General features: G+C 41.5%; 1 pseudogene; it reads right to left on the reverse strand.

Annotated features, from left to right (window-relative positions):
• Positions 1-9,533: 9,533 nt before the first annotated feature.
• On the reverse strand, positions 9,534-9,652 carry LOC146044298 (5S ribosomal RNA; annotated as a pseudogene).

Consider the following 9,652-nt stretch of genomic DNA (forward strand, 5'->3'; position numbering starts at 1 on the left):
ACGGTGATGGTTGAACACATATGTAAAGGATATTCGGAATGGCGTACTTGTACATCAAAACTAGATTATTGTCCACAATTTTTGTCAGCTGATTTATTAAAACTTTTAAACATGAGTATACTGACACTCCCTCCCCTTCTTTTATGTATATACATCCTCCTTCTTTCACACCGTTTTTGCGCCACACCATTTGATTTAGATGTATGGTTATACATAGTATAGTGTGGCCAGAGGTGTATATATATATATATATATATATATATATATATATATATATATATATATATATATTTTTATGTAACATCCGTTCTTATATATTTATAAATGAAAATGGCTTCAGCTTCTGGTAGAACTTTGCCTGCCGCACATACAATACAGAAATGCGGCAACATTGAACATTTGTGTATATGAACGTGAATTAATCGAATACCTTTTTTGCTCTTTTACATAAATGAAATACCTATATGAAAGTCCCATGATCGTGGCCGCATTCTAACTCCCTGAGACAGAAAATGATGTGCTTCAACTGAAAACGCATGGATGAAACAATATACTTTTCATCCACAAGATGCCGCTGTTGCCTATGTACAAGGCATACACATATGTCCTATTGAAAATAAAGACAGGACGCTGCGACGTCCACGTACTTAGAACAAGGGAAATCCATAGCACGCTGTGCTGGCATTGACACATGCGCAGCAACACCTTCCAGACGGCGGATGCGGGGCGGAAGTGGGGCGGAAGTGACGTCGCGCCCCATACCTCCGCAATACTGAGGACAATTAACCCTAAACTCAGCGGTTTTTGACTATAATATGCAAATTCACACACTGACTTAATACACTATCGATTACTAACTACCCTCTGTGTACTTATAATAGGTGATTATCACCTACACTGTGATTAGAGGCATACCTGTATTATTGCCAAACAGGAAGTGATGTCAGCCTGCTCTAGCATAAATATCAGCTCCATATCAGTTTGTCTCCACCCCCTGAGGAAGTCCTTTTGCGACGAAACATGTTGGGCAGCTTCTGAAATCCTACCTCACTGCACTAAGTTAAGCCTCCTTTTTTATCACATCTTCCATGATACTTGTTTTATGATTCCTCGTTTCATCTATTTTGTTTTTTTATGACTTTTTAGGTGGTTTTTAACACATTACTGTTTTTTACCTACATAGCCAAAAAAAATATTTTTATTTGGTCATCTTATTCAATTTTTCTACTAAACGTGTTGTTCCCCTCCGATTTATAGTGGTACATCCCCCCCCCCCCTTTTTTAAATAGATATATCTTTTCTTATATATGTTTTACATGTCCTGTTTGTGAAAATAAATTTTTCATACCTATACTATCTTGCATATTCTTGTCCACTCAGTCGCCGGGTTCTTGGAACTTTTTTCTTCCCATATCTATGCTCTAATAGGCGGGACACCACCGCTTCCAACCAAGACCTGTGCTGACACCCCATATACTTAAGGGGAGCTAGTGTGTCAAGTACCCTTTGCATTACCCGTCTTCCCTGTACTTGTACCTGGCGCTGACTACCGTTATCTTTTTTGTATATATATATATATATATATATATATATATATATATATATATATATATATATATATATATATATATATATATATATATATATATATATAGACAATATCCTACTATCAAAAAATAGGAAAAAGAACTCTCCACAGGAAAAGACTGTATATAAATGAATGGGTGGCTCCCATTCCCTGGAGATTGCTCTGTTGGCTCATGCTGCACATGCTGCATCCATCATATTGGCTGATCTCACTCCTTGACAATGGTCACTGACGGAAACGTTGGAGATTAGAGATTGAACCAGCAACAGGTTTTTTCTTTCATTTATATACAGTCTTTTCCTGTGGAGAGTGCTTTTTCCTATTTTTGATAGTAGGATATTGTCTGTATTTTTTGGCCACAGGTTTTTCATATATATATATATATAGAGAGAGAGAGAGAGAGAGAGAAAAAAATCTCGCTATAGCTGGCCACAGTGTCTCGACCATCAGACACCGCATCATAGATCATGTCCCACCCTCCAACAGGGGAAGGGACAGAGGAAAAAAGTTGCTACAAAAAGAGAGTGCCTGGATTCACAGGTTGGGCACCCTGGCACCCAGGGGCCTGAATGAGTATCTGGGCCTCAGCTGTTTTTTATGAAAGTAGTTTATACATTGAGTTGCACACATTGGCAGTCAGGATCCATCTTGGTGCATGAAATGCCTCAGTATACCTATGCCCTAAGCACCAAACTCTCCTAATATAGGAGAATATTTTGGATAGTTACAGTAGACCCACGTGAGAATCTACATATAAACCTTAAGTCGAGGGTCACAGGAGAGGGATGTTTGGGATCACGGGATAAGCTTAGCTATAAAATAATACAATCAGCATAGCTAACCATCCAATATGGAGTGATCTTAGTTAGGGCCTTCAGGAAACTGAGGCAAATTCTTTGGAGATAAATTTTAGGGGGAAACACTGAGGATACAGTATAATGAGCACGAGTCGTTTTGTACTAAGAGTCACTATGTAACACAATGTAACGGGCCAGCAGACACAGCGAGTGAACAAAACTTGTCACGTTTTTATGTTTGATTATTTTGCACATTATGGGCGCAGGTCGTCCTCGTATTGTGAATAAGTGTTTTTGCATTTGCACAAATGTTTTGCCACCGCGGACTCTGTAACCTAGTTACCCTGTATTGTTGTTTTCACAGGTTGCCAGGGAAACCGTGTACAGCGCCGCAACGTCACTTCCGGGCGACCGAGGCTGACGCCGGGGAGGCGGAAGTTGGAAGATCAGCGGCTTCTGCACGGACCTGAGCTCCTATAAATATGGTGAGTGTACACATTTACAATTGTTCTTGATAAAAGCGCTACACGCGCTGAAACGTTGCACACATCTACTGCCTCTTGTGTGATTATTCGTGACCGAGTGCCGCCATCACCGCATATCTATCTATCTATCTATATATATATATATATATATATATATATATATATATATATATAGTACTTGTGTATTATCACGGCGCCCGATTTCATCTAAATTTTTGGCAGAATTTTTGCAGATTTTCGGCCATTTCCTGCTGATTTGCATGTTATTCCATCCTTGCACACCCCCAGGTATGCCCCTGATTGTACAATTAAATATAGCATAGCAACGCATGCCAGCAAGTGGCATGTGATGCGATGTGATTCGCAATGTTAAATCCACCCCCATTGTTAACGCCACCCCCACTATCAACGCCAACCCGAAGCGTGGCGAGTGCAGCGAGTCCGCAAGGGGCGGTGGTACGCGTCCTCCGACCTTTTCATACCCCCACTATCCACGTCGGCGTGGAGTTGATTTTAGATAGTGTGGCTTTACATGTATTCCGCGTCCCCTCGTGGGGCTCGCTGTGCTCGCCACGCTTCGGGCTCGGTGGCTCGCTGCGCTCGCCACACTATCTAAAATGAGCTCCACGCCGACGTGGATAGTGGGGGTATGAAAAGGTCAGAGGACGCGTACCGCCGCCCCTCGCGGGCTCGCTACCCTCGCCACGCTTCGGGTTGGCGTTGATAGTGGGGGTGGCGTTAACAATGGGGGGGCATTTAACATTGTAAGCACCCATCAGGGTGATTGTACAATTACAAATCGATATTGCATGCGATGCACTACGATGGAAATCGGGGGTGTGCAAGGTGTGCAATGATGGAACAGCATACAAATCGGCCGGAAAATGTGAAAAATCGGCCGGAAATCGGCCAAAAATCGGCCGCAAAATCGCATCCGATTTTTCTATGCGATTTGCGGCCGATTTTCGGCCGATTTCGTGGGCGCCGTGATAATACACAAAAACTATATATATATATATATATATATATACGTTAGGGGAAGAAATGGCGGCACTGGCAGTCTTGATGAAAAAAACAATGTATTTATTTTACATCACAGCAATCAATCGTGCGTGGGTGTCCGACGTTTCGGGGTGGTAACCCCGTTTTTCTGCACCTTGAAAACGGGGTTACCACCCCGAAACGTCGGACACCCACGCACGATTGATTGCTGTGATGTAAAATAAATACATTGTTTTTTTCATCAAGACTGCCAGTGCCGCCATTTCTTCCCCTAACGTACTCACCTGTATTGGAAGGCACGACAGCGCACACCTACAAGGGAGGAGTGCCGGTCCGCCACCATTGTCTATATATATATATATATATATATATATATATATATATATATATATATACTTCATGGGGGTGAGAGCGGCACTCGCAGCATAAGAAGACACGTTGACATAGGGTTCAAACAGCGACGTTTCAACGTCTTTTATTAGACGTTTTCTTCAGGCTAATGCATATAAGAAATGACACTTACTTTATACACCACCGTGCTCAAACGTCAGCTCCCGCCGTCCGAAAAACCGGGCGCACTGGGAATGACGTCAAATGTGTGCTACCATCACCAAGGATACACTTAAACATAAACAATACAAGGCAAATACGTTACAAAACATGTAAAAACAGATCATACTGGTAATCAATGCTTGTATATGGCGGTAAGAATAATACATGACTTATATGCGAATAGTATGGATATAAAACCACGCACATAACCAAACAAGAAACCACAGTATGGAACTCGGAAGCAAAGGACCGGATCATTATCAGCGCTAGTAGATCTATAATAACGGACACTGATACTAAATGTCAAAAAGAGGGCATAAAATGAATAAATAAATTTATTCATTTTCTAGTAAGACAGCTAATTCCAGCAAGTTCATTTAAACCCCTAGGGGCGAGGGTGTCGAGACGGTGAATCCACCGCGTCTCACATTTGAGTAACTGTAAACCCCGGTTACCTCCACGTAAGCTGGGGGGGATGTGATCAATCATCCTATACCTAAGTGAAGGCAAAGTATGTTTTTTGGCAACAAAATGTTTGGGCACCGGTAGATCACGCTTACCACCTGCAAATGCGGCACGGATGGTTGACCTATGGGTGGTAATGCGCTCCTTAAAACTTCTTTCGGTCTTGCCAATATATGACAAGCCGCAGGGGCAAATAAGTTGATAAACAACAAATTTAGATTGGCATGACAAAGTGTTTCTAATGGTGTATTTGGTGCCACGGTGGGGAAGGTAAAAAACATTGCCAGGTATTAAGCATGCGCAGATGGTACAAGTGCAAATTGTGACAGTGATTGCCTAGCCGCGATGATCGGCCGGCCAGGAGATTGGGACAAAGACTTGTGAATCTTTGGTATACTGTAGATAACAGGTACCACCGGATATTCAGGAATCAACGCTGTCATCAATGTTTGGTCAATAATCTGGTTGTCAACCGCCCTTTTCAGTAGAACACACAATTCTTTGCGGTACTCTGAGGTTGGGTCATGTGTTAATTTCTTGTAGGTCAAGGTGTCAGAGAGTTGAAGGTCAAATTCAGATTTGTAGTATTGATAATCCATAATAACAAGAGCACCGCCCTTGTCGGCCGGTCGGAAGATCAGCTCCTTATTGTCAGCAAGATTTTTAAGGATTTTTCGATCCGCTGCTGATAGATTAGAATGCTGAATAGGAGATGTAGATAAAGCCTGTTCAACTTGTGTATCCAATAGCCGCATATAAGTCTTAATCGACGGATTGGTAAGCTGTGGATCAAAAGTAGATCTGGGTTGGAGTATTTTTAATTGTGGAGGTATCGGACAACCACTATTTATGTCGACTTGAGCAGAAGAAGCAAAATGTTCCTTAAGTTTCAATAGGCGGCACAAAGAGTATTGTTCTGCCTGCCAGTATAGAGAATCCATTCTAAATGATTGTACGAAGGACAAGCCTTTAGAGAGGATTGCACTTTCCTGGTCAGATAATACATGTGTCGACAAATTCACCACTAGGTTCTGGTTGGTATCGGGGGTTTTCTGCCAATTGGCTTTTCTTAGCCACTGGCGACCCCTCCTTGTGAACCGCCAGTGCCTTTGGTGTGTCGCTGGCGGGTCGTCACCGCTAAAGGGCCAGTTGGCTGTCGTCGAACCAGATTATTGACCAAACATTGATGACAGCGTTGATTCCTGAATATCCGGTGGTACCTGTTATCTACAGTATACCAAAGATTCACAAGTCTTTGTCCCAACCTCCTGGCCGGCCGATCATCGCGGCTAGGCAATCACTGTCACAATTTACATCGGTCTTTATTGATGCAGTGCTTCAACCTTATATTGTCCGCCAACCCTATTATCTGTTGGACACTACTTCTTTTCTTACTGCATTATTAGAACTGCCGAAATTGAATGGTGAAATATGGTTAGTCACCTTAGACGTGAAAAGCCTCTACACCATAATCCCCCATGGCGCAGGTATGGAGGCTGTTCGCGATTTTTTGTCTGAGCAAAAAGATTATTCCAGACCAGAAATTAATTTTTTATTGTCTTTATTGCATTTCATATTGGTTAAAAACTATTTCATACATGATGGCAAGTTCTGGCTGCAGCTTAACGGCTGCTCAATGGGTTCTAATGCCGCTCCGGCATATGCCAACATATTTATGTTTACCATTGAGCGATTACTATTCTTTCAGGATCCATTGCTTGCAGCCAGAATCTTGCTATACAGGAGATTCATCGACGACCTGTTTATTGTATGGTTTGGTCCTATTTCTGACTTGATTGCAGATGTTGACTTGCATAATGCTAGTACTAGTCCTGTGAAACTTACAATCACTTATGACCAAAATCGTATCAGTTTTCTTGATGTGTCAGTGTCTATGGTCGATGGTGTCATTTCTACTTCTTTATTCCAGAAGGATACTGATAGAAACAACTTATTACATGGTTCAAGTTGCCACCCCTCAAGTTTAATCAAGGGATTACCTTATTCCCAAATGGTGAGGGTCAAACGTATCATATCAGATCCTCTGAAAGTTGAAGTACAGATTGATGCGTTGATCCAGAAGTTTTTAGTTCGAGGGTACAAATTACATGACTTACTTACATGCCAATCTAAATTTGTTGTTTATCAACTTATTTGCCCCTGTGGCTTGTCATATATTGGCAAGATCGAAAGAAGTTTTAAGGAGCGCATTACCACCCATAGGTCAACCATCCGTGCCGCGTTGGCAGGTGGTAAGTGTGATCTACCAGTGCCCAAACATTTTGTTGCCAGAAAACATACTTTGCCTTCACTTAGGTATAGGATGATTGATCACACCCCCCCCCCAGCTTACGTGGAGGTAACCGGGGTTTACAGTTACTCAAATGTGAGACGCGGTGGATTCACCGTCTCGACACCCTCGCCCCTAGGGGTTTAAATGAACTTGCTGGAATTAGCTGTCTTACTAGAAAATGAATAAATTTATTTATTCATTTTATGCCCTCTTTTTGACATTTAGTATCAGTGTCCGTTATTATAGATCTACTAGCGCTGATAATGATCCGGTCCTTTGCTTCCGAGTTCCATACTGTGGTTTCTTGTTTGGTTATGTGCGTGGTTTTATATCCATACTATTCGCATATAAGTCATGTATTATTCTTACCGCCATATACAAGCATTGATTACCAGTATGATCTGTTTTTACATGTTTTGTAACGTATTTGCCTTGTATTGTTTATGTTTAAGTGTATTCTTGGTGATGGTAGCACACATTTGACGTCATTCCCAGTGCGCCTGGGTGTCGGACGGCGGGAGCTGACGTTTGAGCACGGTGGTGTATAAAGTAAGTGTCATTTCTTATATGCATTAGCCTGAAGAAAACGTCTAATAAAAGACGTTGAAACGTCGCTGTTTGAACCCTATGTCAACGTGTCTTCTTATGCTGCGAGTGCCGCTCTCACCCCCGTGAAGTATCCACTACTTGTGAAGGCACCTGGCTACTACGCTACCTATTGCCGTGGAGTGTGCCGGTCTCTTGGACTCATATATATATATATATATATATATATATATATATATATATATATATATATATATATATGGGTACAAGAGAGAAGGCACAATCAGCGCCAAGTATTACAACAGGTGAGTGCGAAGCTAGATGCTTATTCAGAATAAACTGTTCCCCCTACTGGTATTAAGGGGTGTCTGCTCAGGTCCTAAAAGAGACAGTGGTGTGCTGTCTCTATCGGTACGGGGTAAATGAGAAAAATATTTTAGAACCCGGCGACTTCAGTTAATATATATATATATATATATATATATATATATATATATATATATATATATATATATATATATATATGTATGTATAAAAGTAGGCTGTATGTTAAAAATAATAATACATTTATTAGGCTGTGCAATGATACAATATATGACAATGGGGGTAGGGTATCTCGATAGAGTAAAAAATATAGAGAGTTTTTACATATAAAAAGAGGAGTTAAAAAGAACAAAAAGTTTAAAAAAAAAATAATATGTATCAGGATATAATAAAAAGCGTATATAAATAGATATATGACCAAAAGTTACGAATGCACAATAAGATCAAGGTAAAAGAAGTATGTGGAATCGCTTAGCTTTTAGTGTGGAGAGCAGTGAGTTCAGAAGTTGCCCGACATGTTTCGTCTCTGATAGACTTCCTCAGGGGGTGGGGACAAGATGGAGGGAGCAGGTATTTATGTACACAAGGAAATTGCGTCACTTCCTGTATTTAGTAGTTCAATTAGATCGATAATAAGCTAAAAACGGGTAATTTCATATGGTTATGCCAAACGCCAACCATATATCGTAGGCCAGTAGAAGAGAGGGTTGTTGTGTGAGTCTAGGACAATAACAACCACATATATACACATAATGATCGGGATCGCGATAAAGTGGGGCGCGACGTCATTTCCGCCCCACTTCCGCCCCGCGTCCGGCATCGTTGATGTCTAAGTGCGCATGCGTCTCTGGGGTGTTGCGCTTAGGATCCTAACTCCCCGCGGCTTCACGGATTGCATGGTAGCTGACGTATTTCCTGCGTCTGGAATGCTACGTCGGAAGTCCATTTCCTGGCCTTTGAAACGCATTGCGGTTACTGGTTTTACGTGCGTGGTGGCTTCCCGGCATTGCCATGGTGACGAATCCTCCCAAACTTTATAGATATACGATATACGTTCGGGCTAGATCCGCCTCATATGTAGTTGGTACACTCATAGCAAGGATGGTGTGGGGATAGCCATTTTTATGAGAGAGGAGACAAGGAAAAAATATTAGTATATAAGCAATAATTACGCTGTTCAAGATGTTTGTAAGATCATTGAAAAGGGGTATAAAAACACGACTATTTTGGATATACTCCTAAACATACGCATAAGGTCATTTCTCAAAGTTGCTTAATGAGTGTGCTTAGAAACACACTGGCCCAATTTCCGGATATGGGCTTTAAGAGGTGAACTTTAAATATATATATATATGTATAACACTTTACTGTATTAGAGGCGAATACAGATCCTACGTACATGTAAATCATATAACAGGGCTGGAAAGGTATGCCAGTGATAGTGTGGATTTCCTTTACATACATGTCATACCTTCACCATTTTATTACAGCACCCAATATTCCTAGGAGGTTCCCCTTCCTAGTACTGGTCGGGCCCAACACTGCTTAGCTTCCAAGATCGAACGTGGTTGGGCGGTACCAGTGTGGTATGGCTGTAGTG

This window comes from Crinia signifera, chromosome 19, assembly GCF_055691185.1.
Source record: "Crinia signifera chromosome 19, ASM5569118v1, whole genome shotgun sequence".
Taxonomy (NCBI): domain Eukaryota; kingdom Metazoa; phylum Chordata; class Amphibia; order Anura; family Myobatrachidae; genus Crinia; species Crinia signifera.